Source organism: Crinia signifera, chromosome 6, assembly GCF_055691185.1.
Source record: "Crinia signifera chromosome 6, ASM5569118v1, whole genome shotgun sequence".
Lineage (NCBI taxonomy): Eukaryota > Metazoa > Chordata > Amphibia > Anura > Myobatrachidae > Crinia > Crinia signifera.
This window is the reverse complement of record NC_139222.1, coordinates 159037719-159063640: the sequence shown is the minus strand read 5'-3', so window position 1 is coordinate 159063640 and position 25922 is coordinate 159037719. Positions and strand designations below refer to the sequence as shown.

Below are 25922 nucleotides of genomic sequence, written 5' to 3'. Positions count from 1 at the left end.
TTGACACTCCAGTTGTTGTTGAACTACACATCCCAGCATGCCCTGCACCAGTTTTAGCATGGACAAATAGTAAAACTGTAGCAGGGCATGCTGGGATGCGTAGTTCAACAACAGCGCGAGTGTCAAGGTTAGCCATCACAGATATAGGTCATCCTTAGGCAATTCTGTTTCGTCCACATATTTTATGATTGGAAGCCCCGAGCACTAATATTGCCCATAAATAATTTGTCACTGTACTACACAACTATCCAACAGTGATAAAAGATATAGAAGTACTCCCTTCATCATTTTTGTTGTATCTGCTTTCTGTAAGTAGGAAACACAAATCAAAAAGGAGCTAATGGTAGGTACCAACTTTTGTATTCACTACTTTCTTCCTAGTAGGACACCATTATTTTTCATTTGGGAAGTGGCACGCCTTGTAGCTTGATTGTGTATTCCTCTACCCAACTGCTGGACAGCTCCCATTATATATTTTTTGTTACAGGGTATTGTATTGGGTGTGGTATAACACACCGACAGTTGGGTTTTCGACAGTCATTAGCCCGACGTTGGAATCCCGACTGCTCAGCGGGGGAGCGCAACGAAGCCCCTTGCGGGCTCGCTGCACTCGTCGCGCTGCGGGCACGGTGGTGTAGCTGCGCTCGCCACCTATTTTATTCTCCCTCTATGGGGGTCGTGGACCCCCATGAGGGAGCAGTCGGGATTCCGACTTCGGAGTAATGACTGTCGGAATCCCGACTGATAGTAAGACGTCCGGCACCCATTGTACTTGCAAGTTCTTTGTGGTCCATTAAAATAAGCACAATTGTAGCATTCAAGTTGGAGATTTCAGCTAAAACTTGAAACTTTGTGTACCTCTAACAACATTATAATTATAACAACTACTATTATTTAAGCAGAAACGCTGGTTAATCAACATATTCTATAACAAAGGGTACATTACCTGCAGCTCTCATACATGTATTTAACGCATTTAGGGCCAAATGTACTAAACTTGAAAAATGATAAAATGGAGAGCGATAAGCCACCAGCCAAAATGACATATAAAAGCTTAGTACATCTCGCCCTTAGGGAGTCTATTTACTAAAACCTTGAAGAGAGATACTGTATAAAGTGCTAGACAACTGGCTCCTAACTGCCATGTTAGAGGCTGTGTTTGAAAAAAATTACAATTAATGGTACCGGACAATTTCATGAATTGTTATGCTTATAAAAAGATAATGTTCTCTGTTTTTTTAAAGGATAATTATTTTAAGACCAAACGGGTCTATAGAAGGTTACTAATTGTTGTATGGTCTGATATCTTCAGCATACGCACTGTTATGTTACTCCATTTGCTTTGGCACAATCAGCATAGTGAAAAATGGCATATTGATACAGCTAATGTATCAGGCTGGAGGTAAATGATAGCTGATGTGTTTAATAGTCATATCATGTCTAGTGTCCGTGAGTCTCCAAAACACTACCATCTGCTGGCAGAGAGTGAAACTGCATCTCTTTCTCACACATGCACAAACATAGAAGGTAGCAGACTAGCTTTTGAAGCTTTTGCTTCTAGTGGGCATACTAGTAGGGAACATATGAATCTAATATATGGGGAATGGGATAATATCATGCATGGGCTTCATTGGTTCTCTAACGTTTGTGGAATTGCTGCAATGCTGTAGACTGCCTAAACCTAGAATATAAGATGACAATACTAATATGGTTAATATAGTAAATACAGAACATATTACATTTTTATGTACTGAAGAAAGCACATTTCACATAGTAGTTATTGGAGGCATATGAATGTCCTTACAAAGAAGGAAGGATCAAAAAGGTTGAGTTATACCTAAATGATAAACAAAAGGGGCAAACTAGACTGGCCAAGTGTTTCTTTTCTGCCGCAACATTCTATGTTTTTATGTTTCTATGTTATATGCAAATTATTTACTTCTATCCTGCAATAACTACTGCTGTGTCTCAAAGATTTACATTAATTGCAATGGTATTTTACGTTTCCATTTTTGGCTATGCTCTACTGCATTTATATATATTTTCACCATGTTCCGCACCTTACTGCACAGTCCACATAAATTCATTATTACCAGTAATTTTTATAGCGAACATATATTACGCAGCACTTTGCAGAGAACATTTGAACATTGACATCAGTCCCTGTCCTAGTGGAGCTTACAATCTATATTCCCTACCACATGTACACGCACACATAGACATTCTAGGGTTAATTTTTTAGGAGCTAATTAACCTTCCAGTATATTTTTGGATTGTCGGAGGAAACTGGAGCACCCAGAGGAACACCACTCAAGCACAGGGAGAATATACAAACTCAATTAGGGCACTGATGGAAATCGAACCCATGACCTCAGTGCGGTGAGGCAGTAATGCTAACCATTAAACCGGTCGTGCTGCCTATAACTGTGTGTCAACATAAAAATTGGGCTGCATGTAAAACCACCTCTGCGATGCACTACATTGTTTGCAGGGATCACACTGTAAAAGAGAAATCTCTGGGCATTTCCCCCTCTCTGTTCCTATACACATTTTCATCTCTCTTGCCTACCATTCCTCTCGCTCTCCTTCCTCCTCTCCTCTCCCCCATTACTCCCCCCTGTCTCTAGCTCCTTAGCTGTAGTATTTAGTTTCCCTTCAAGGGCCGCAGCGCACCATCTGTCAACAGAGCCGTAAAAAGCTGATACATGCAGAGGGGGAACAGCCTGCAGCATGGGGAGAAGGGGGAGAGAGATACTGGAAAGAGTGATAGGGAGAGATGTTGTGATAGAGTGAAAAAGAAGTATTACTGTCTGTAGAAGTGTAAGGCAAAAGATCAAACATTATATTCTGCAATATCATAAGTAGAGAATGATGTGACAGTGGCAGATTAATAGTCTGCGGTATCGGGAGAAGACAGTAGGTGAAGGTATACTAAAATAGTGTGGGATTAGAAATAGAGAGGGATAAAGAGATGGATGCACTGAAGTCTGCAGCAGCAGGAATGAAAACTGCCTCTATGAGGGAAGAGAAACAGAACTTATGTACAGAATACAGAAATATCTATTGGAGTATAACATGAGACAAAGAGAAGTAGACAAAAATAAGGCACAGCCAGTGAAAAAAGATAGAAAACTAAAGGTTACAAGAAAAAAAGGTTTGAAATTATCACTTTCTTTTTTCTTATCGGTGCTATTGCCAGTTGAAGCCCCTTCATTTATTAGACAAAACCATGTTTTCTGGCCAGCATGTGTCGCAGGCACTGGATTTGAGGGGGTGCTGAGATGGCTGAAGCTCCCGATACATCTTTAGCTGCTGTCTGGTCGGTCCGTGATTGTGACTGGGCTCTGTGCTTGCGCCAATGGACTAATCAGCAGGGCAAATGCATAGAGGGCACATAAAGTATTTTTTCCCCTATCTGTGATGACTGTGTGACATCATGATCAAGGCAAAATTACTGCCTTGCCCTGGGGACAAAATCCAAGATTTGGCTCATTAAAGCCTATAGGCTACACATCACACAAGTAACCAGCAGTGGAACCCTCTCCAGCAATTGCAACCATGCATGTGTGCTCAGTGGGACTACTCGTGCCAAGGGTTCACGAATTAAGGCTGTTAGCACTAAACTTCCTCCATGTAACCTACTGAATCATCCAGTCATTCCAGCTGCATGGAGCCTTTCCATTCCTAACATTTGTGGTAACATAGCAACAGCACCATGAATAGATACAACGGGGTCTATTTGTGTAAGTGAAAATCATTATTTTAATATTGGAGCTATTTAAAAGAGCCTGGCACACGTAATCCAATGCTGCAGACCATAGTTGCCATTCTTCTCAATGGAAACTGTAGTCTGACCTTTTTTATCAAGCATCCAAAAAGCATTTTAGATTTGAACACAGATAGCCAACATCATCTTCAGGTGATGTTTGGATATTGTAGCCTATAGGCTACCTTGGGTGCCGGACAGGGTCCCGACGTCGGGATCCCGACTGTCAAAACACCGACAGCCGGGTTCCCTGCGGCCGTTGGCTATTTCCCCTCGTGGGGGTCCACGACCCCCATAGAGGGAGAATAGAATAGGGGATACCGACTGTCAGACCCCTATACCACACCCGGCTACCTTTATGAGGGAGGGGGGTCATTAGATCCTTCCCTGGCAACCTGAACTTTGGCCCTGATAGCTGTGCATTCCTAATAGGTAAGTTTGGTCCAAATTTTGCAGTAATGTGATTGATTCCTCCTAGCTCCAAAAAGATGTGTTTGTCATTGTGAATGCTTATCACAGTAAAACAGCATTGTATCTTAACAGATTCCTAAATATTTACACACCTATGGCCTACACGATTATTTTTTCTTACCATTAACTTCAACTGCGACATGCACTGGCTTAACAGTTTGCTCCACAATTTTCTATCTCCACTTGAGATTGTTGCTCCATTCTCCTGAGTGCCCACAAATTTGTCTCTAATGTTTACTCCTATTTGTTGAGTGGAGAAACTAGCACTCATTGTGAAGCCTCTGCAATAAATGGGAATCTAATTTGTTATACGGAAGAATGAGGCTTGGTCTACTGATCTGGGTAAATAAAGCCACTCATCAGTCAGCAAACAAGATTTCAACAAATTCAGACTATAATCCTCCATAGGGATTACTGGACTCTGGTTTGGCTGGCTAGGGATGGGAAGAAGTATTGCCCTTAGTGTGGAACTCCCGGGGCAGTTTTTTTGCCTTCTGCTATGGGCCTGTCCTGAAATTTCCAAATTTTGGTACTTAGTGCTATACTGGGTGGGCTGATACAGTTAAACACTGGGCGACGTGTAGCTAAAAGCAGCTCCATTTACTTGTCTGAGCTGCTTTCAGCTCGAAAGCCGCCCAGTGTGTACAGGGCAGCGGTGAGTGCTGATACACTCTTCCGCATCATTGCTGGCGCGGGCCGCTCATCTGCTGGTTTTACCAGCTGGCGGAGTGGATGGTTTTCATAGCGTCCTTCTATGGAAAGACATCCACCCACGGGAAAATCACCAAAACGGGGGGAAAAAACAAAACAAAATGGGGAAAAAAAGCCCAATGTGTATGGACCTTAAAACACAATTGGCCAAATGTAATAGGGTGTAAGAATTAGAAAGCGAGAGATTTTGGCAGAGTTTTCCCCTTTTTTTAGAGCAGCAATCATTTACATGGCAAAATCAACCTGGTTTTGAAGTGTAAATCTCTCCCTAAATCTCTCACTTTGTGATTCTCACGCCGTTACATTTGGCCGATTGTGTGTAACTGTTGCAGCCCGCCCAGTATAACACTGGCTTACTGACACATTACTACTAAATCTCTCTCTAAACAAACCCCCTAACCCTTATACCTTAAGCCAAACTGGTAAATCAATATCCTATCCCTAATACCCTAACCCCATACCCCACACTAACCCTTTCCCCTAATCCAAACCGCTAAAACAAGCCTAATACCCTAATCCTAATACCATAACCCCTAACACAATCCCTAATATGTTATTGAGCAGACTGGATATATGGTCTTAACTGCCATCAAATGATATGCTTTATATAAATGACAGGTAATAATAATTACAATTGTGTATTGTGTTTCTTGCCCAATGATGTCACTATCTCCTTTTGAATTTATAGACTACATAATCATTAATCCTATATAAGGGCCAGTGTATAATAAAGGCCATAATCATTAATCCTATATAAGGGCAAAGGATATATTATGTATGCTATTTTATATTGGCTAACATACAGTGAAAGGAATAGCAAGATAAAAACAAAGAATACAAATGGAAGCAAAAAAAAGAACATTATAGAAAGTGTCATGAAAACATGAGGGACATACATATTGTGGCAGAGGGAAGAAAGGTGGCATGAATTTTAAATCAGAGGACAGTAAATGAAGAAAGAACATAACCGGGAAAGATATCAGTTTATAGTATATAAAGTGCCACACTAGATCCAGAAGAGCTTTATAAAAACAGCAAATAATTGATGAGAAAAAAAAGTAATGAGCAAAAGATTACAGCAAAGGTTGTGGGGTTGAGCGCATTGTGAAACAGATGGAAGGGAAGATGAGGTAAGTAGGGAAACAGTAAAGGTTAGTGAGGCGGAGGGAGGCTGAGGAAGGTAGACGGGAAGGAAGAGAGTGAGGTAAGGTGAAAGAGAGGGGAGAGCGTGCTTCAGAGCAGCAGCAGGCAGATTGGAAGAGACAGCTTCGGAATTACATATCCAGGGAGATTTAGGGGAAAAAAACAATGTGACAGGAGAACAGAGACAGAAGCGGGTCCATGCAGCGACTTCACAAGCTATTACTGAAAGTGGCTGTATGCAAGAGCAAGGGATAGAATAAGAAAAAGAAGGAGAGATGAGGAGAGAGAACAAAGTAATAGAGGAACAAGCAAATGGGAAATAAAAACAGATAGGATGTAATTAGAGTGCAGCAAGACAAAGAAAACGTAATTTTTTGTCAGCACATATCACAATGGTAGAGGCACAGGCTCCTGCTTGCTCCTTATATCTAATTGCTAATTCTATTTATATATCACCACACCAATAATAGCTTAATGCACACACCCAGACTTGGGAAGCATCTGGAGAGAGTTTTTCTGCTGATTTTTTTTTTTATATTTCACTGAAGGTTTGCAAATACATTGTCATGGCTGCTTTGCTAACATTTGTATAGGTCATTCACTGTATTTGTTTTTAAAGAGGCTTGTGGAGATACTGGGAAATATTTGGTGGTACAAAGTCAGTATTAAAGCATTTCACAAACTGTTTTAGAATGTCTATCCTAGTGCATCCTCCTCCTGGCCACTGCAGGGCCTATGGCCTTTCCGAAAATAAATAAAATTTTCATCCAAACCTAGCCTTAAAGCCAATGCCTAAACAGGCTTCATTATTCTCTCTTTTGAAAAATGCTTTTGGCAAGTCAAGAATAACTCATATAGAAGAAGCAAATCAATCTGAATGTACAAAAACAACTGACTATATCTATGTGGCTGAAGAAAGAGATTTAAGAGATAATCTGAACATTAGATGGAAATTGAGCATAGGGATAATTTGCCATTATGCTGAGTGAATGTGCTGTATAGGGCTTGGAGCCAATATCGCCCTTATATTAGATGAATTCTCACTGCCACGTGCAGAGTCTCAGTCACTGGTAACTAATTAGCATAATTCTGGCATTTTCACACATTAGTAAAATATCAACATCGTCTATCTACCCACAGGCAACAGACATGGAGGTAGGTGGGGAGAGCATGAGACGACAGATACATAGTTAAAGGTAGAGAGATGGGAAAAAATCTGGGAGCAGAAGCAAACAGAAAAACTATCATGAGAAATCCCTCACACTGTTCATTAAGAACATTAGTTGTATAAGGAGAAAATAATATCTCCTTTTTCGTGGTCACCCACTGTCCTGCTGCTATGACCTCTATGTTAGGGCATTATCTTCAAGCCACCTTCTAATGAGCCCCCTCCCTCGATGAAATATATAACCCCCTACAGGACCTGGAGTCTGATAACCCCCCTATCAGTGCTCCGCAAATGAGCCATCACAAGTTCATTAGGTTGCAGCGTCTCCTTAATAGCCTGCTAATTAATATTTAGCTGTCTAATTAGCTTGCAGTGCCCAGATGTGTTCTTTATAGGCAGCCTGGACTTACCATTTCTAATTAACCCCAGCAGTGCTGAAATACTCTGTTACAATGCTAATACAGATACATACTGTAGATGCTTATAGTCTTGCTCTATAAATAAGTGTGATCATTTTCCGCATTTGTTGCCTCAATTTATTCTAACTCAAGTCTATTTTGTTTTGAGGTTTTTTCTCATAGCAATATCCAGGGCTAAATTGTTATACTGTGAGTATTTCAAATAATTTTGTTTACTCAGGACTAGCACAATAGGGAATTAAGTAGAGCAATGGATATAAAATATCCGTTCACCATCAGTGAACTGGGTTTGTAATGTCCATTAGCCACCATTTAATGTTGTCTATAACCTTTGAAATGTCCCTGCACTATCAACTAGCCACTGTCACAATCCGGGTAATTAAACAGACATTCTGTTCCAGACTGTCCTTGCGTCTCAAGCCAGGGTGCTGTCAGCGCCCTGTGTGAGTGTGGCCGTCCTGCGATCTTCACTGTGTTTCCGCCAAGTCTGTGGTTGTGCAGCATGTCTACCGTGCCACGCTGGCTGGCAGTTCTCAGCTCCCTGCATCCTCCCAGTGCGCCGCCATCGCTCCTGACCACAAGCATTGTGTACAAACAAACTTTCCCACCAGAGCCAAACATGGGCACTGCCATGTTTGCTCCAGTCACCTGTTCTTCTGAGCCAATCCTGTGATTTCCCTGTCATACTTTCTCAGCCAATCCCCGCTTCCCAATGCTGAGAAAATGTAGTCCTAATTGCTAGTGCTTCAATTGGCTTCTGCAGATACAATTGTGTCTCTCTGCTGCGGTGTGTTTGCTTCCAGGTATCCCTGCGCTGTATATGATGGTGACAACATCTGGAAGAAGAAGAAATAAGAAAAAGGAGGAAGAAGGAGGAAGAAATAAGAAAAAGGAGGAAGGAGGAAGAAGACGAAATAAGAAAAAAGAGGAAGAAGGAGGAAGAAGAAGTAATAAGAAAAAAGAGGAAGAAGGAGGAAAATGAAGTAAGAAGAAAAAGGAGGAAGAAGAAAAAGGAGGAAGAAGAAAAATGAGGAAGAAAAAGGAGGACGAAAAAGGAAGAAGAAAAGGAGGAAGGAAGATGAAGGAAGAAGAAAAAGGAGGAAGAAGAAAAAGGAGGAAGAAAAAAGGAGGAAGAAGAAAAAGGAGGAAGAAAAAGTAGGAGGAAAAAATGAAGAAAAGGGAGAAGGAAGAAGGAGGAAGAAGAAGGAAAAAAAGGGAGGAAGAAAAAGGAAGAAAAAGGAGGAAGGAGGAAGAAGAAAAAGGTGGAAGAATGAGGAAGAAGAAAAAGGTGGAAGGAGAAAGAAGAAAAAGGAGGAAGAAGGAGGAAGGAGAAAAAGGAGGAAGAAGGAGGAAGGAGAAAGAGGAAGAAGGGAGGAGGGAAGGAGGAGGAGACCGCAGGCAAAGCATACCCACATTAGCTCCCAGGGGACTGTCGTCATCACGAGGCACAACTAGGAATGGACACGTCATTTGACCTATGGGTGATTATACTATCATATAATAAGACTGAGCTATAAGTCACCGATTTTATGATTGTTTTGTATTGACTTATATTTAATATGTTTATTAATATTTTTTTGGTACTCTTTACTTAGAAGGGCGCCCACGATTTTGATCGTGGGCATCGTTAGTAAAAAATCTCGGGCATCTCGGGGATTGAATGCACTAAAAAATCGGGTGCGATCAACCGACGAGATGCCCGAGATTTCCCATAGGGAACAATGTTAAATGTCTCAATTGACCCAATTTTCCTGTTCAATGCCTCAATTGACCCGATTTTTCCATAGGAAACAATGTTAAATGGGCCACAGAGGCCAAATAGGCACCCTGAAGTGTATAATGGCCACCTGAATTGTTAACGCCACCCCACGATCAACGTCAACCCGATGCGTGGCGAGCGCAGCGAGCCCGCGAGGGGCGGCGGTACGCGTCCTACGACCTTTTCATACCCCCACTATCCACGTCGGCGTGGAGTTGAGAATAGAAAGTGTGGCGAGCGCAGCGAGCCACCGAGCCCGAAGCGTGGCGAGCGCAGCGAGCCCCGCGAGGGTACGCGGACAGCTGTGAAGCCCGCGAGGGGACGCGGATACCTGTGAAGGTATCCGCGTCCCCTCGCGGGGCTCGCTGCGCTCGCCACGCTTCGGGCTCGGTGGCTCGCTGCGCTCGCCACACTTTCTATTCTCAACTCCACGCCGACGTGGATAGTGGGGGTATGAAAAGGTCGTAGGATGCGTAACGCCGCCCCTCGCGGGCTCGCTGCGCTCGCCACGCTTCGGGTTGACGTTGATCGTGGGGTGGCGTTAACAATTCGGGTGGCCATTATTCACTTCAGGGTGCCTATTTGGCCTCTGTGGCCCATTTAACATTGTTTCCTATGGAAAAATTGGGTCAATTGAGGCATTGAACAGGAAAATCGGGTCAATTGAGACATTTAACATTGTTCCCTATGGGAAATCTCGGGCATCTCGTCGGTTGATCGCACCCGATTTTTTAGTGCATTCAATCCCCGAGATGCCCGAGATGGGCGCCCTTCTAAGTAAAGAGTACCATTTTTTTTCTTATTATTATTATTATTGTTAAATCATGTTGTTTTAATTCAAATGTTGTCACCATCATATACAGTGCAGTCATCCCACACCCCCTTTTATTTGTTTATCGTGTATGGGAGTGACATCCTCCTCTTATTGTACTGCAGCTTGGCACAGCGACTCGCCATCTAGCACCCCCCTTGTTATTTTTTTTGCTTACATCTTGTAACATGGCTGTTAGGAGCCAACTGGCTGGTTCTTTATATCCATCTACTATCTATTTAAGGCTTAATAAATAGACCTCAAAACTACTTGTCCCTTCATGAGTTTTGGTAGCAGAAGATAAATAGTGAGCAATGTCCGGTATTCAGAAACCAATAGGCAGAGGGCACATATGACAGAAATAAAGGCAACAGCAGAGTTGGTTTCAAATCACCAATGCACAAAGCCATCTGTATCTGAAAATTGTCTATATGTGGACATGGAGCATATGCATATAGATTGTAAGCTTGCAGCAGGGACCTCCAACCTCTATGTCTGTCTGTTATACCTAGTTTGTTCTTTCAATGTTGTCAACATTTGTAAAGCGCAATGGAATCTGCTGCGCTATATAAGAAACTGTGCTAGAGAGTGTAGCAACCAACTATAATAATAATGTAATGACCAGTTGTGGGTGCTAACTTAAGACTTAAAGGAGTCTGCAATTGCCTAGCTACTGCACCATACACAGATAACCTACTTTGAAACACCTTAAGCTATAGCACAGTTATTATAACAGAACACTCCCTTAAACTAACCATTTCCAATACATTTCTGAGACAGCAAGTCTCAATCACGAATATGCCCCTGTGCGAACCCTCCGTGGGATACATATGATCTGCAACATTTTAGTGACGCATGTGTAGTTGAAAAGAATATAAATTTCCAACTCATGGTATTCATGGTACTGGTAGGATGTGGCTGGACAGCGAAAGTAGAGATTACTAGGGTGACCGTAGTGGCAGATTTTGACTGGGGGACTGTAGCACTGGGTAATTTATGTTGCTGAAAATAAACTACCCTGCTGCTTATTTCAGATCATACTTGCCTACATGACCCTCTCCTTCAGGGAGAAAATGCTCTGTTCCTGGACTTCCCTAGTAATATAGGATTGCCATCACCTGTGGGGAGCTAGGTAATGAATAAGAACAGAGTTTCACCACAGGCCATGACAATCATACATTACCAGGGAAGTCCAGGAACAGAGCATTTTCTCCCTGAAGGAGAGGGTCAGGTAGGCAAGTATGTTTCAGATTTATTTTTTAATTGAATTTAGACTGGTGACAGGGTAATGTATACAGGTTACCATGGATGTGGGCACAACCTACATAGGTGTTCCTTCATTCGAGTGCAGTATTTCACAGCTTTGGTCTTCAAGAAACATTAACAGTCTAGATTCTATGGCTATCCATACTAGATCAGAGATGGTTAAAGACAAATAACTGTGGTACTGTACTAATTAAGTCAACTGTGCTCAAGTATGGTTATCCGTCAAACCTGGACTGTGAAGTTGTGTACACATGGTGCAATTTTAGCACATATCGCTGGCAATATGGTTGCTGAGCGACCATATTGCCAGTGATTTGTATGTGCTGTGGGCGATAAATCGCCGGGTGCGCGCTCCCGTGTTCAGACCCTAATGGTCGCTGGTTGCAGGAGTATGCTCCTGCAACCAGCTATTTCCCCCTGCGGCTCCCCCGGCAGAGTCTCCTTTTCATCAGCGACCATCTCTGGCCGCTGATGAAAACGGGACACTGAGCAATATATTGCACCGTGCGGACACAGCTTTATAGTGATCTTTAAAGAACGAGGTTGGGAAACACTGTATATATATATATATATATATATATATATATATATATATATATATATATATATATATATTAGATCTACCTGTGTAACTTAAGGAATCTCCCTACACATGAACAGCTCCCACAGAGCAGAGTGTTAACTAATTTAAATGTCTTTATAGTTAATATTTAAAAAAGATGTAAAAGACAAGTCTGCTTTCAGATTCGGGTATATATAGCAATGTGGTGTCTCGCATCGCTGAACAAATGGGACCTCTAGAAAGGAATCACTAATTTTCTGTGCTGCATCTTGTCTGTTCTGCCACTGAATCATTATACCTTTGCAGTGTTCCCTGTGTATAATTTGATATGATAGCTCCAGTAGTAGTCATTTTTTAGTAATGTCTCAGTGTCATCTGTGACTTGTTATAGCAGGTAGAATATTTCCTCCATGTAATGTCACAGTCAGTGCTTGATCCTTCGGTAAGCGAACATTCTATCCTTGGCTCAGGACATTTTTCACTGACAACTACCATTAAATTTGTTCAATTTCTGTTGAAAGTATACACTGTACAGTAGATGGATAAAGAGAAGTGGTAGAAGGGGAATACATAATTATAACTAAGGATACACATTTTTCCTGTAAAGTGTGGGTGGTGTAATAAACTGAGAACGTTACAATAAGGATGCAATGTACTTAGCACTGATATTTTAGCAATTAAGTGCAGCCACAGCTCAATCCTCTGTTAAGGAGGAGGGCTGCCACTATGCCGACCAGCCCCCCCCCCCCCCCCCTCCTGCGCTACTACCGCTGTGGGTCCCACGCATGTGCAGTAGATTAAGGGTCCCGGGTGCATGCGCAGTATATTCCTCAGTACTGCGCATGCACGGAGCCCGTTTCTTATGCAACCCATAGAGGCATCCCGGAGGGAGGGAACACCTCCCAATGGGACTGCCTTGGATGACTGGCAGGTTGGACTTTTAGTCACATTGAAGCCAGTGCAGTCTCACAGTGGCAGATTTTACCTGGGGGGGGGTCTGCAGCCCATAGGTAAAAACCGCCACTGGTAAATTGGCTATTTGTAGTCTAGGCATGTGTCAAGTTAAACTTCCAGCAGCGGTCACAGTTAATATTTTTTCCACAAAGTGAGTGACAGGCAGGAGGCGATTCTGGAAGGTAATGGAAGAGTTGCTGCTCAAAACATTTTGAGGGAAAGTCGCAGACTGCGATTGTGATCCCGAATGACCATAGGGTTACTCAGAACCCAGATAAGCAGCTTATCTGCTTACCCGATGTTGCCTCCTTGTATGCAATCGCTGCATATTGGTGCTACATTTGCATATTATCAAACAGACACTTCGTACACATACACAGTAGAGGTGGCATTAGCTTCCTTCTCTGAATGAGGCCCTTAGTGAAGTACATACCAAAAAGATACAATTGGGTCTTTTGGCAAAGTTAGTATAGAAATCTAGGCAGAGAAGAGGTTAAGCATGCAAGGTACTACTGAGGCATGGCACACTGCTGCCCACCCATGTGTGTACATGCCCTTCCTCAGCTCACATTACATTCTGACAGCCCCATAGATTTCCAGCTAATGTGAGCAGGAGGTATAGGTTGCAGGTCATGGTTTGCAGGTTTTAGTGTCAGTGAGAGGGATTTACGGGGTGGCTGAGTTCTCCCCTGTGCTGACTGGAACAGTGCCTGCTTTATAGACCATAGGCAAGAAAACAGCAGGGCATGGGACTAAATACATGGATATTGCTAACTTGGACACTACGGCTCATGTATGTCCCAATCCGCACATAACCAAACAGCATAGTCTAATGAATGCAGACTAGTAGCAACAGTGCAAAGAGGTATACTAGGCCGTGCAAAATTATTTTCTCCAACAGAAAAACACTTCTGGTTGCAAAATCCACATGTGCCTAATGGGTGTGGCATTTTAGGTTGACAATGAAGACATAGTTTGTAGGTGACTGCAAATGGTCGACATGGTAAAAAGGTCGACACATGCAAAGGTTTAATGTGCAAATGGTCCACACACATCTTTGTTATTGGCTTGTTGTTGTTTTTTTTTGTCAATTTGAGTACCTGATAGGTTGACAGCACCTAGATCGACACCAAATGGTCGACATGTACAATGTCAACAGACAAAATGTTGAGAACATTTATACTGAGAACAGTATAATGCCCCTTTCCCACTGCAGGTCTAAAACGGTAAATTGCCGATTTTTCAGCGCAATTTACCGTTTAAGGCTGCAGAGTTGAAATACCGGTTAAAGATAACCGGTATTTCAACCCGTTTAAAAAGCAGAGTCCTACATGGTTAAATACTGTTTTTAAGGCAGTGGGAATGCCTTTTAAACGGTATTTAAACTCCAGGCAGTCCCTGTGCCTGATGACAACTAGTAGTTCCCACTTTGCGCATATGTCATGAGCGCAGTGCATAATAATAAGCCGCTCATTACATATGGGCATATGTAATGAGCGGCTCATTATTATGCTCTGCGCTCATGACACATGCGCAAAGTGGGAACTACTAGTTCTCATCAGGCACAGGGACTGCCTGGACCCCGTATGGACCCCCGCTGCCTCCCCACTGCCCTGCATCCCCAGCCTGGATCCCCGTGCAGGTAAGTACAAGGGGAGGGGAGATGGGGGCACAGGGGGTTAGGCACTCTTTTCACTTGGGGGGGGGGGGGGGTTTAGGCACTCTTTACACTTGGGCATAGTTGCCGACTTTTGAGCTGCCCTCTGTCAGGCAGGGGGGCGGGCCATTTCCAGGACTGGAAAAAGAGGCGGTCCGGGGGCATGGCCACACAGATGATGCCCTGTTGGGAGCATGTCTACAGCGTCACGGCATTTTAGCCCCGCCCCCCGCCGTGCAATGCCGGTATTTCAGTCATTGCACTGCGGGAGGCGGGGCTAAAATGTTGCGATCGCTGGGGGGACACTGGGGGGGATATGCGGGAGGATTGCCACCCTTTCTGGCCATTCCGGGAGGGTAGGCAACCCTGCACTTGGGGGGGGTTAGGCACTCTTTACACTTGGGGGGGGGGAGGGGTAGGCACTCTTTACATTTTAAACGGTTCACTGCAATGGGAATGGTACTTAAACAGTATTTAAAACGGTAATCTGCTGCAGTGGGAATGCTAATACCGTTTTAAATACCGCTTAAAAATACCAGTACTTAAAACGGCAGCATAGATGTTCTGCAGGGAGGGCTGTCCGCACTCTGCACAGTGAACAGGCAGTGCGACTTGTATCTGACCTATCGCAGGTATCTTCCTTCCAGTGTGACTCCCCTCCCTGTGGTGCTTTTGGACCCTGTAATGATACGGTAACAGGAACAAACCTGCATATGGGGAACAGGGATCTACTATCAGTGTGTCAGAAGCTCATCTCTAACCCCTATCCAATTGGTGAAGATGGGAGGAAGCACAAGGTGCTCATGACATCATGTTGTATTTTTTCGATTCTCCTCTATTTAGATTAAAACATTAGCCTTAGTTATTAATTGATCTACTCATTGAATTTTTGGCATCAGTATTTGTTTGGTATTCTGGGTTGGCTCATTATATTGCCACCCTGAATGTATGCCCCCATTTCTGTAGATTTTGCTGAATATACCTATCCTATATATAAATGAAAATCCGGTTGGAAGTTATGTGGAATGAGATTTGGCTTCTTCTGCCTATTTTGCATCATAAATGATTAACGCATTTCTGCAAAATTATTATAAGAATACGGCTAAGGAGTTGTGTTTTGGATTGCTATTTAATGTATGTGCATAAATTATTCATCGACTGCCTGTTCTGCTGCTAAATATGCTCTTATGAGAGTTATTCAGATTATCAACAATATTCAGATTATCAACAATAACCTTATTATCAAACATATAGGGCCTTATTCTGGTTTACTCCCAGAGACAAATTCCTTCTCAAATGGACAAAACCCTGTGCACTGCAGGTGGGGCAGATGTAACATGTGCATAGAGAATTAGATTTGGGTGATTTAAGCCCCGTACACACAGGGAGATAAATCGCCGAGCGATATATCGCTCAGTGTCCCGTTTGCATCAGCGACCAGGGATGGTCGCTGATGAAAAAGAAACTGCCGGGGGAGCCCGGCAGTGGAAATCAGCTGGTCGCAGGAGCATACTACGGGGGAGAAAACGGGAGCGCGCACCCGGTGCACACTCCCATCGTGGACAATGTGGTCACTCAGCGACCATATTGCCCACGATATTAGACAAAATCGCCCCCTTGTGTACACAGCCTTATTTTGTTTCTGTGCAGAAAAAATACTGACTGCTTTATTTCTACACTGCAATATACCGTAGATCTCAATTTGAAGAAAAACCCCACCCAAATCTAATTCTATCTGCACGTTATATCTGCCCCACCTGCAGTGCACATGGTTTTGTCCATTTGAGAAGGAATTTGCCTCTGAGAGTGAACCAGGATAAGGCCCATAGATCTCACGTAATTTGATTATTTTTATAATTTGTTGTATGTTTCACTTTATTTAAGGAAAGAGGAATAAAGGTTATGTTTTAATGGAGTTTAATTACTATGTTATACAAAAATGCCACACAAAGGAATCCTCTTCTAATGATCAGTAGGGTTTATACACAAACAGTCCTGTGCTTACACATTTGTCATTCATCCACCCATTGGGTGAAATTTAATTGGATGAGAGATTCAGAAAGTGAGAGATTTGGTAAGAAATGTCCAGTTTTTAAAGTGTCAATTATTTACACTGTAAATGATTGCCGCTTTTAAAAAACTAGAGATTTCTTACCAAATCTCTCACTTTCTGAATCTCTCATCCTATTAAATTTCACCCAATATGTCTGGCCAGCAGGCCTGTTTGAATATGCCCACCCACTGGTTATGTCATGTTCGGTGGATTCCGTAGCCAATACAGTGTTCGGATGAACTCCTGTATACCTAGGAAGATGTACCGATATATCTGCATCAGCTGTGCTACATGGGCGACTTGATATGTCTATAAAAGACATAATTTACAGATATATCAGCTGTACACATGGACAGAAGCACCTATGATATATCACTCATTATTTGTACAAACGATATATCGCATAGTGGGTCTGATTCAGATGTTGCTGGATCATGAATCACCACTACTTACTTGGAAGTAGCAGCAATACTCAGATATATGAATGCAGCATGAGGCATCTTTATAGGTTGATGGACCTTCATGCATGTGTGATCCAGTGCCATGCACAAGAATGCAGCATCAGATCAATTAACACACCATCTGTATAGTCAGGGTTAGGTGATGGGGGGTGTATAGTTAGGGTATGGGGGTAAGGAAGGTGTATGGTTAGGGTTAGTCGGGGGCGGGTGGAGGGAGGTGGGTCCTGATGACACTGAAGGTTTGAAGACATTAACCCCAATGTAGTCACTACTAACCTGACCCTCTTGTGGCTTTAAATGGGCTGCTTGTGGGCAGGATACTCTGTATTTGGGCAACCTATCAGGGACGTTCGGTTCCTGGGATGACTTTCAGGCTTGGTTTCCTTCGTGTGCACAGCGTCCCCTGCTTTTATTATATGGGCGGGTGTCCACACCATCGCCGGTCAGCATATGGGCAACCTGTATCAGTTTCCAGCAGTGGACAGGCCAGCCTACACAGAGACAGCGCCAGGAGTCAAGGGAGGTCCCGGAGACTGTAGTGTTGCAATGGCAGTTGGGAGCCGGGCAGCAGTGCTGGTTTGGGGCTCCAGAGCCGGGCTGCAGGTGAAATCCATTTCCAAACAGAAGAAATGCTCTCTCCCCCGCCCCCCCCCCCCCCCTCCCATTCCCACACACAGTGAGAGCCAGGCCCTGATCATGGGCAGGGGTGGAGCATCTCCTCTCCCCCTCCGTGGTGGGGGCTGCATCTCCATGCCTGTGACTGTGCACACCACGGGAGGAGCTGCGTGCTGCTGCGCATGCGCAGCAGCCCTCCCGTGGCCATGTTTGCACAGGGCAAAATGCCATTGCCGCACTAAAAGCTGAGAGCGGTGGCACAGTCCGTGGGCCAGACACGTGGGGGAGAGGCCAGGTCTGGTGAATTGTGGGGCGGCCCTGCCCTGGTGTAATGGCAGTATGTTCCTGCTCTGATGGGCCGTTGTCTCTGCTCTGGGTCACTCTGTGAGTGCTTGTATGACCCCGCCCAGACTCCACCCAGCGTTATACACACACTCACAGATTGACATTTCTAGGCTATTATATAAGAGATAAACCACAATATAAGCAGCAGTCACTAGATTTATGATAATGTGTCCACTGCTAGTTATGGGCCTAATTCAGCATTGATCACTAATCATGGAATTAGCAATCCAAACGATTTTCGAATGGTTGCACAAGCACAGCATTTGCACTGCCAATTAGCAAATAAATATCTGTACTCATAGCAGTCACATAGAAGTCGCAGATTGATTGACAGGAAGCCAGCATTTAGGGGTGGAAACATGGCATTTCCTGTTGGTGGCTGCGAAAAAACGCAGGTGTGCCCAGGCAATGACCACTTCCAGCCTGATTCTTTAGCAGATTAGTGGAAGCCCTAGACTGCCGAAGATGGGAAAAACAGTTTGATGGTTCAGTTTTTGCAATGGATCTGTGAACACACTCTTATTTGTGATGCATTTGCAATTGGCAGTTATTCCTTCTTTCTGGTCGGTGACTTTTTGATTGTAGGCAAGTGCTTTCTCTCTAACTAGAGATCCATGCTGAATTAGGCTCTATATAACTGTATCAAATTGAGATTGTACAAGAGATAATATCACAACTGAAAATATCCGGAGATATAATGAGCACTTGTTAATTTATGCAGGTTACAAATTAGACAAGCTCGCCCGAAACAATGATATATCAGTCCTGACACACACACTCAACCGTACATTTTGCGACCAAATTTAGAAATCGGGTCATCGTTGACAGGCTCATCCCACTGGCACGCCCAAGACAGCGCAGCTAACAATCCAAAGGAGCGTGCAATAGAGGGTACACACAAGACAATATGGCAGATACATTATTTTGATCCAATATATTGGACGATAATGTGAGCCCATATAAGAGTGCGTACAAACTGTAAGATACACACACACACCGGGCGATTCCTGTTATCGGCAGCATCGCTGCTTACACACTTGCTGATGTTGGTGGAGCATGAGGGCTATGATGCATTCTACAGCATGGTCTTTATTAACGATGCACTTCCTTGTCTATATATGTAAAGGCAATGGAGGGGGTCATTAAAGACCCACAACAGTATGCATCTGCCATCTCATACAGCGTACACAGTGAGCTGTATCGCTCAGAAGGGCTAAAATGAGCGATATCGCTAATTTTATCGCCCAGTATGTATGGGGTTTATATTCAATTCAAGCATACAATACAGCAGGGGATAATTTTGCCATGGTCATTTTAGTCAAATGAGCGATGGGCATGAGCAAAAAGGGCCATGGCCGGGGACCGAACACATAAGGAGCCGTCATCAAGACCTTTCCACAGTCTCACTTTCCAGTACTTCCTGGGTAACAACCTGTTACAAATCTTTGTATCGTCTGTAAAAAGACATACCTTCCCTTGAATACCTTGCTTTCATTTATTACCATAAACTAGGACTTGCTATGAGTTATGGTGTGTACACACGGTGAGATTCCCTTGCTATTCAGCTTACTAATGGTGTGTACACACTTGTACAATGTGCATGAGATTTTGACTATATAGTCAAAATCTCATCTGGATCTCATACAGATCGCACAGGTTTTAACCCTTGCGATCCCAATGCGTGCTCCAGTATCGCAGCCAGAAAGTCTTGGCTGCATTGACTATATAGTGCAGATCTGCCCTATATAGTCTAAATTGTATGCAGATAGTCTAAATTGTATGCAGATAGTCTAAATTGTAATATAGTCTAAATTGTACAAGTGTGTACACACCAGACTCGACTGCTATACAATCTTTGCTAACTCTGTACTATCTACATACAATTCATGCTATTTACATTAGATTTGCACTATAAAGTCATTGCAGCCCTGTCTATCTGGGTTTCGATTTGTGCTGTCACGGGAGCACGCACCGGGATCGCAAGGAAAAAAACCTGTGCGATCTGCAAGCGATTTTGACTATATAGTCAAAATCTCATGCTGGATTGTATCATGTGTGCACACCATTAAGGTGTGTACACACGGCAGATCCTGCCGTTAGATGCGAGTCCCGATGCGATCAGATCGCATTGGGACTCGCATCTCACGGCATGCATGAGGGGCACAATTTAGACTATATAGTGCAGATCTGCACTATATAGTCTTGCCTGCCCTCTCTATCTGGCTGCCGATTTGCGCTCACAAGGGAGCGCGCATCGCGCTCGCAAGCCCTGAAAAAGCATGCGATTTGCATGCGATATGGCTTTCGATGTTCACTATATCAGGAACATCGGAAGCCAAATCTTACCATGTGTGCACACTATAACTGCACTGCATATGTTTACTTTCATGTTGGTAAATAAAACCGTCTGGAATAAACATTGCATTTCCTGAGAACTACCTATTACATTGCACAATTATCTCCTGCCCCATCCACCTAACAAAACAAAATGTGACAAGGAAGAGATTGACTTTCTATTCAGCAACCCAAACATGGCTGGTTCCCAACTGGCACATAGTCAACAAAATGCCACTGTACTAGACATTTGTAGGAGCGCTCTCTGAAACCTAAATGTTTGTTGGACTGTGATCAGTTGCTGCACACTAATGGTAGTCTCCGTGGAGCAGGGCCCCCTTCCCTCTTGTTTTTACAACCCTTTTTTCTCGCACTTCAAATACAGCTGCCTCCTGCTCAGCACCCCTCTATACATGCATCTCCCCTCCCTCATAATCAGTTGCCTCTTCCAATAGCAGCCCACCCTTAAGCCATGTACACACCGTGCGATTTGATCAGGCAATTTTGCACCTGTGGCCAAATACACACAAGTCAAAATAGCGCAGTGCACTAAGCCAAAATCGCTCAGTGCACTAAGCCAGCAGCCTGCCCGGGTGTACACCCCTTTAGTAGAATGTGGACAACTGCTTTGCTTCCCTATATCTCAGCTGTATTGTGTATGACAATTGTGCTGCTAATTGTTACCTGTGCTCTGTTTTAGTTTGTCAGTGACTGTAATGTTAAGTTCTGCGTACCCTGTATTGTTCTTATGTGTGCTATATGTACGGTACTTGCAAACCACTTGTGGCACCTTATAAATAAAATGTAATAAAAATAATAATCTACAGATACATTAGAAATATAATGTAAGCATGTTTACTCAAAGCCTAGCTGCATATAAAATAATTAATTGAAGCATTCTATTAACTATCTTCTGAACAGGTATAAAATATTCATGAAAAAGAAGAGTAAAGCTTCCGTCACAATAGCTTTTGAACAATCATAGCCACCACGGAAATGATGCAGTAGCAACTAGGGTGGCTGATCCTGGGATTTGGCCCCAAAATTGCTGAGATTTCAATCCCGGGATTAGAGTTTCCAATCCCGGGAAGACCGAGCATGTGCACAGACGCTGACTGACTTCTCCCATCCCCAGTGTACAGTTCTGCACAGCATGATGTGGTCAGAGGTCACGCAGTGCAGGCCCGCACAGCAGCTCCGCCCACCCGTCTCACTCTTCACCACATTGCCCAGCTCCCGGCCGCACAATCAATCTGCCCAGCTCCCTGTTGCACCACCCTGCTCCTGGCCATACCGACAACCCGCCCAGCTCCAGGCCGCATCACGTACCTGTGCGTTTGTTTTATTAAAGAAGCCAATCCCCGGATTGAGCATTTTACAATCCCAAATCCCAGTATCCCTAGTAGCAGCAGAAAAAAGGGCAGGGGCTGGCTGATTGCACCCATATAGCTGCCAACATTGTTATTTCAGGCCCTGTTGCCCATTTTCATCTTAGACAGACTTGATGAATGTCTTAAATGGAGGTGGTTTCCCATTTGGCAGTGGTGGAAGGTATATGATACATGTGTCCATAACTTCTATTAAGTTACAATTTCAACACTACAAGGCACGGACATTTGCATCTTTGTGCTATAACTTCCAGTATTCTCTACTGACGCCCGAAGATATAGGCTAGCTTAGAACATACATGTTGTCTGCCTGATGGTTTTAGTCTCCTCTGACCTGAACCATAACATGTGCTATATAACCTGTCTCGGCATGTCTCCTTTCATTACATAGTTCAACCTCAGATGTATTTGCTGCCTGTGCCTTTATATTATATTACATTATCTCTAGATTGATCTACTTTACAGTGATTGTGCTGGTCACAACAGCTATGCATAGGTGGTCTGTATATACAATGTCCATGTTCATTTATACCCTGAATAATCCTTCAGAATGCACAGCTTGTGCATTGTGCATGTGATTCTCCCACCTCTATCCTCTTCTGTCCCCCACCTGCCTGCTCATTGTCTGTACACAGTTGCAGATTCATGGTAATAAAATATTAATAGGGGATTTTCAGTACACAGACTGTCTACTTCTCCCGGCAGAGCCAGATCCTTCGTACAATAAATGCAAGCCCCACAGAGGGTCTGATTAACATGCTGGCGGCATTACAGGAACCCATACAGGCATCTGATTATGAGTGCAGATCAGATGTAGATAGGAGAAAACCGCACTGCCTTTCCTTAACCCGCTCACCACCAAGGAACCGTACAACACTTTGAAGAAAAGTCATCATCGGTCCTGATAACCTGCATTTTGGAGATATGTTAGGTACAGTAGGAGCCTAGTACTGTATGATCTACATTCAAGAGATCAGAGAACACTAGATAGAAATCCAGCACTGTCTCATTCAGTGCCGATACTGCGTCAGGGGATCAATGAACATTAGATAGAAACAAAGCACTGTCCGATTGTCTCCTGATAATCTGCATTCAGGAGATAACAAGTACATTACAAAGAAACCTATCATTGTCTGCTCCTATTCTGATGATCTGCATAATACATACATATAAATACAGCGCAGACGGAACATGTATGCATAATCTTTAATCAAGCGATCCCTGAACATTAAATTAGAAGCCAGTACTGTTCTATCCTGTCATGATAATCTGCAGTCAGGAGATTACTGGACGATAGACAGACATCTAGCACTGTCTGGTCCCAAAATAATAATCTGCAGTCATCATGGCACAGGACATTAGATAGAAACTCTGCACTTTCTAATCTTGTCCAGATAATCTTCATTCAAGAGATTACCGAACATTAGATAGAAACTCAGCTAGTATAATCCTGTTCCGATGATATGCATAATATGTACATTTTATATATTAGTATTATCTGATAATCTACAGATAATCTTTATATCAGGAGATCACTGTATATATGAAACATAGCACTGTGATACTGTTCTGATCATTTGCAGTCAAGAGGTCACTACATTCAATAGAAACACGGCACTGTCTGACCCTATCCTGATAATCTGCAGTCAGGTCATTCACTCACTCTACATTATGTTGAAACACAGCACTGTCCGATCTTGTCCTCATAATCTGCAGTCAAGTGGTCACTGGACATAAGAGTGCAACCTGGCACTGTCTGATGCTGTCCTGATAATCTGTAGACAGGAGGTCATTGTACATTAGATAGGAACCCGCCACTGTCTGACCATCTGCAGGCAACAGGTTACTGTACATTAGATAGGAACCCACCACTGTCTGATCATCTGCAGGCAATAGATTACTGTACATTAGATAGGAACCCATTACTGTCTGATCATCTGCAGGCAACAGGTTACTGTACTTTAGCTAGGAACCCGCCACTGTCTGACCATCTGCAGGCAATAGGTTACTGTACATTAGATAGGAACCCACTACTGCCTGATCATCTGCAGGCAACAGATTACTGTACATTAGATAGGAACCCGCCACTGACCATCTACAGACAACAGATTACTGTACATTAGATAGGAACCCACCACTGTCTGATCATCTGCAGGCAATAGGTTACTGTACATTAGATAGGAAATCAGCACTGTCTGATCATATGCAGGCAACAGGTTACTGTACATTAGATAGGAACCCGCCACTGTCTGATCATCTGCAGGCAAGAGATTACTGTACATTAGATAGGAACCCACCACTTTCTGATCATCTGCAGGCACTAGGTTACTGTACATTAGATAGGAACCCACCACTGTCTGACCATCTGCAGGTAAGAGATTACTGTACATTAGCTAGTAACCCACCACTGGCTGATCATCTGCAGGCAACAGGTTACTGTACATTAGATAGGAACCGCCACTGTCTCATGATCATCTGCAGGCAATAGGTTACTGTACATTAGATAGGAACCCACCACTGTCTGACCATCTGCAGGCAAGAGATTACTTTACATGAGATAGGAAATCAGCACTGTCTGATCATCTGCAGGCAATATGTTACTGTACATTAGATAGGAACCCACCACTGTCTGACCATCTGCAGGTAAGAGATTACTGTACATTAGATAGGAACCCACCACTGTCTGATCATCTGCAGGTAAGAGATTACTGTACATTAGATAGGAAATCAGCACTGTCTGATCATCTGCAGGCAACAGGTTACTGTACATTAGATAGGAAATCATCACTGTCTGACCATCTGCAGGTAAGAGATTACTGTACATTAGCTAGTAACCCACCACTAGCCGATCATCTGCAGGCAACAGGTTACTGTACATTAGATAGGAACCGCCACTGTCTGATGATCATCTGCAGGCAATAGGTTACTGTACATTAGATAGGAACCCACCACTGTCTGATGATCTGCAGGCAAGAGATTACTTTACATAAGATAGGAAATCAGCACTGTCTGATCATCTGCAGGCAACAGGTTACTGTACATTAGATAGGAACCCACCACTGTCTGATCATCTGCAGGCAATAGGTTACTGTACATTAGATAGGAACCCACCACTGGACCATCTGCAGGTAAGAGATTACTGTACATTAGATAGGAACCCACCACTGTCTGATCATCTGCAGGCAATATGTTACTGTACATTAGATAGGAACCCATCACTGTCTGGCCATCTGCAGGCAATAGGTTACTGTACATTAGATAGGAACCCACCACTGTCTGACCATCTGCAGGTAAGAGATTACTGTACATTAGATAGGAACCCACCACTGTCTGATCATCTGCAGGCAACAGGTTACTGTACATTAGATAGGAAATCAGCACTGTCTGATCATCTGCGGGCCGAAGGAAACCGTACATTAAATAGGAACCCAGAACTGTCTGGTCACTTCCTGTATCCAGCACTGTAAGATTATATACAGGACAGGACATGTCAGAGACATATTTTACCTCATTCATCACCTGCAAACTCACTTCCAGCAACATGCACAAATAGTTTTTAAAGATGGCAATAATTAAGGTCACAGTACACCAATTCGTTGATACGATCTGCTGCTTTTTTATTTTTTTAATAAAGAATTTATCAGTATTACACGTTTAGCCCACTTCATTAACTGTCAGAACTGTGTCTCTGAATTTACATGATAAAAGTCAGTCTCCTCACAGTTGTGGGACCTGGACTATCACCTCACCTGGCACTTTGGCAACCATCCATTATCAGGCTGTACAAGGATTTCAAACGTAAGAGCTGCTGACAATTTTATCGGTCAGAGGTATTAGATTACAGCGATAGGCAGGAGATAAATTGTGACTGACTTGTGTCAAGTGTCAGCAGACAGTGAACTATGTCAGAAGAAGGTAAACAGTATTCATTGCATTTTTCCTTTAATCTCAGAATTTTTTTTTATTAGAAAATCATTCAGAAGTTGTCCATAATCATCTTCACTGACTTTAATCAATACATTGCCCAGCACAGTAGAGC

The 25922-nt window shown here is 43.3% G+C and overlaps 1 protein-coding gene across 2 annotated transcripts in view; it reads right to left on the bottom strand.

The window, feature by feature from the left end:
• VSTM2L (V-set and transmembrane domain containing 2 like) overlaps positions 1–25922 on the bottom strand; it is a 52102-nt gene that overhangs the window by 11395 nt on the left and 14785 nt on the right. The gene's annotated exons all lie outside the window — the stretch shown is intronic.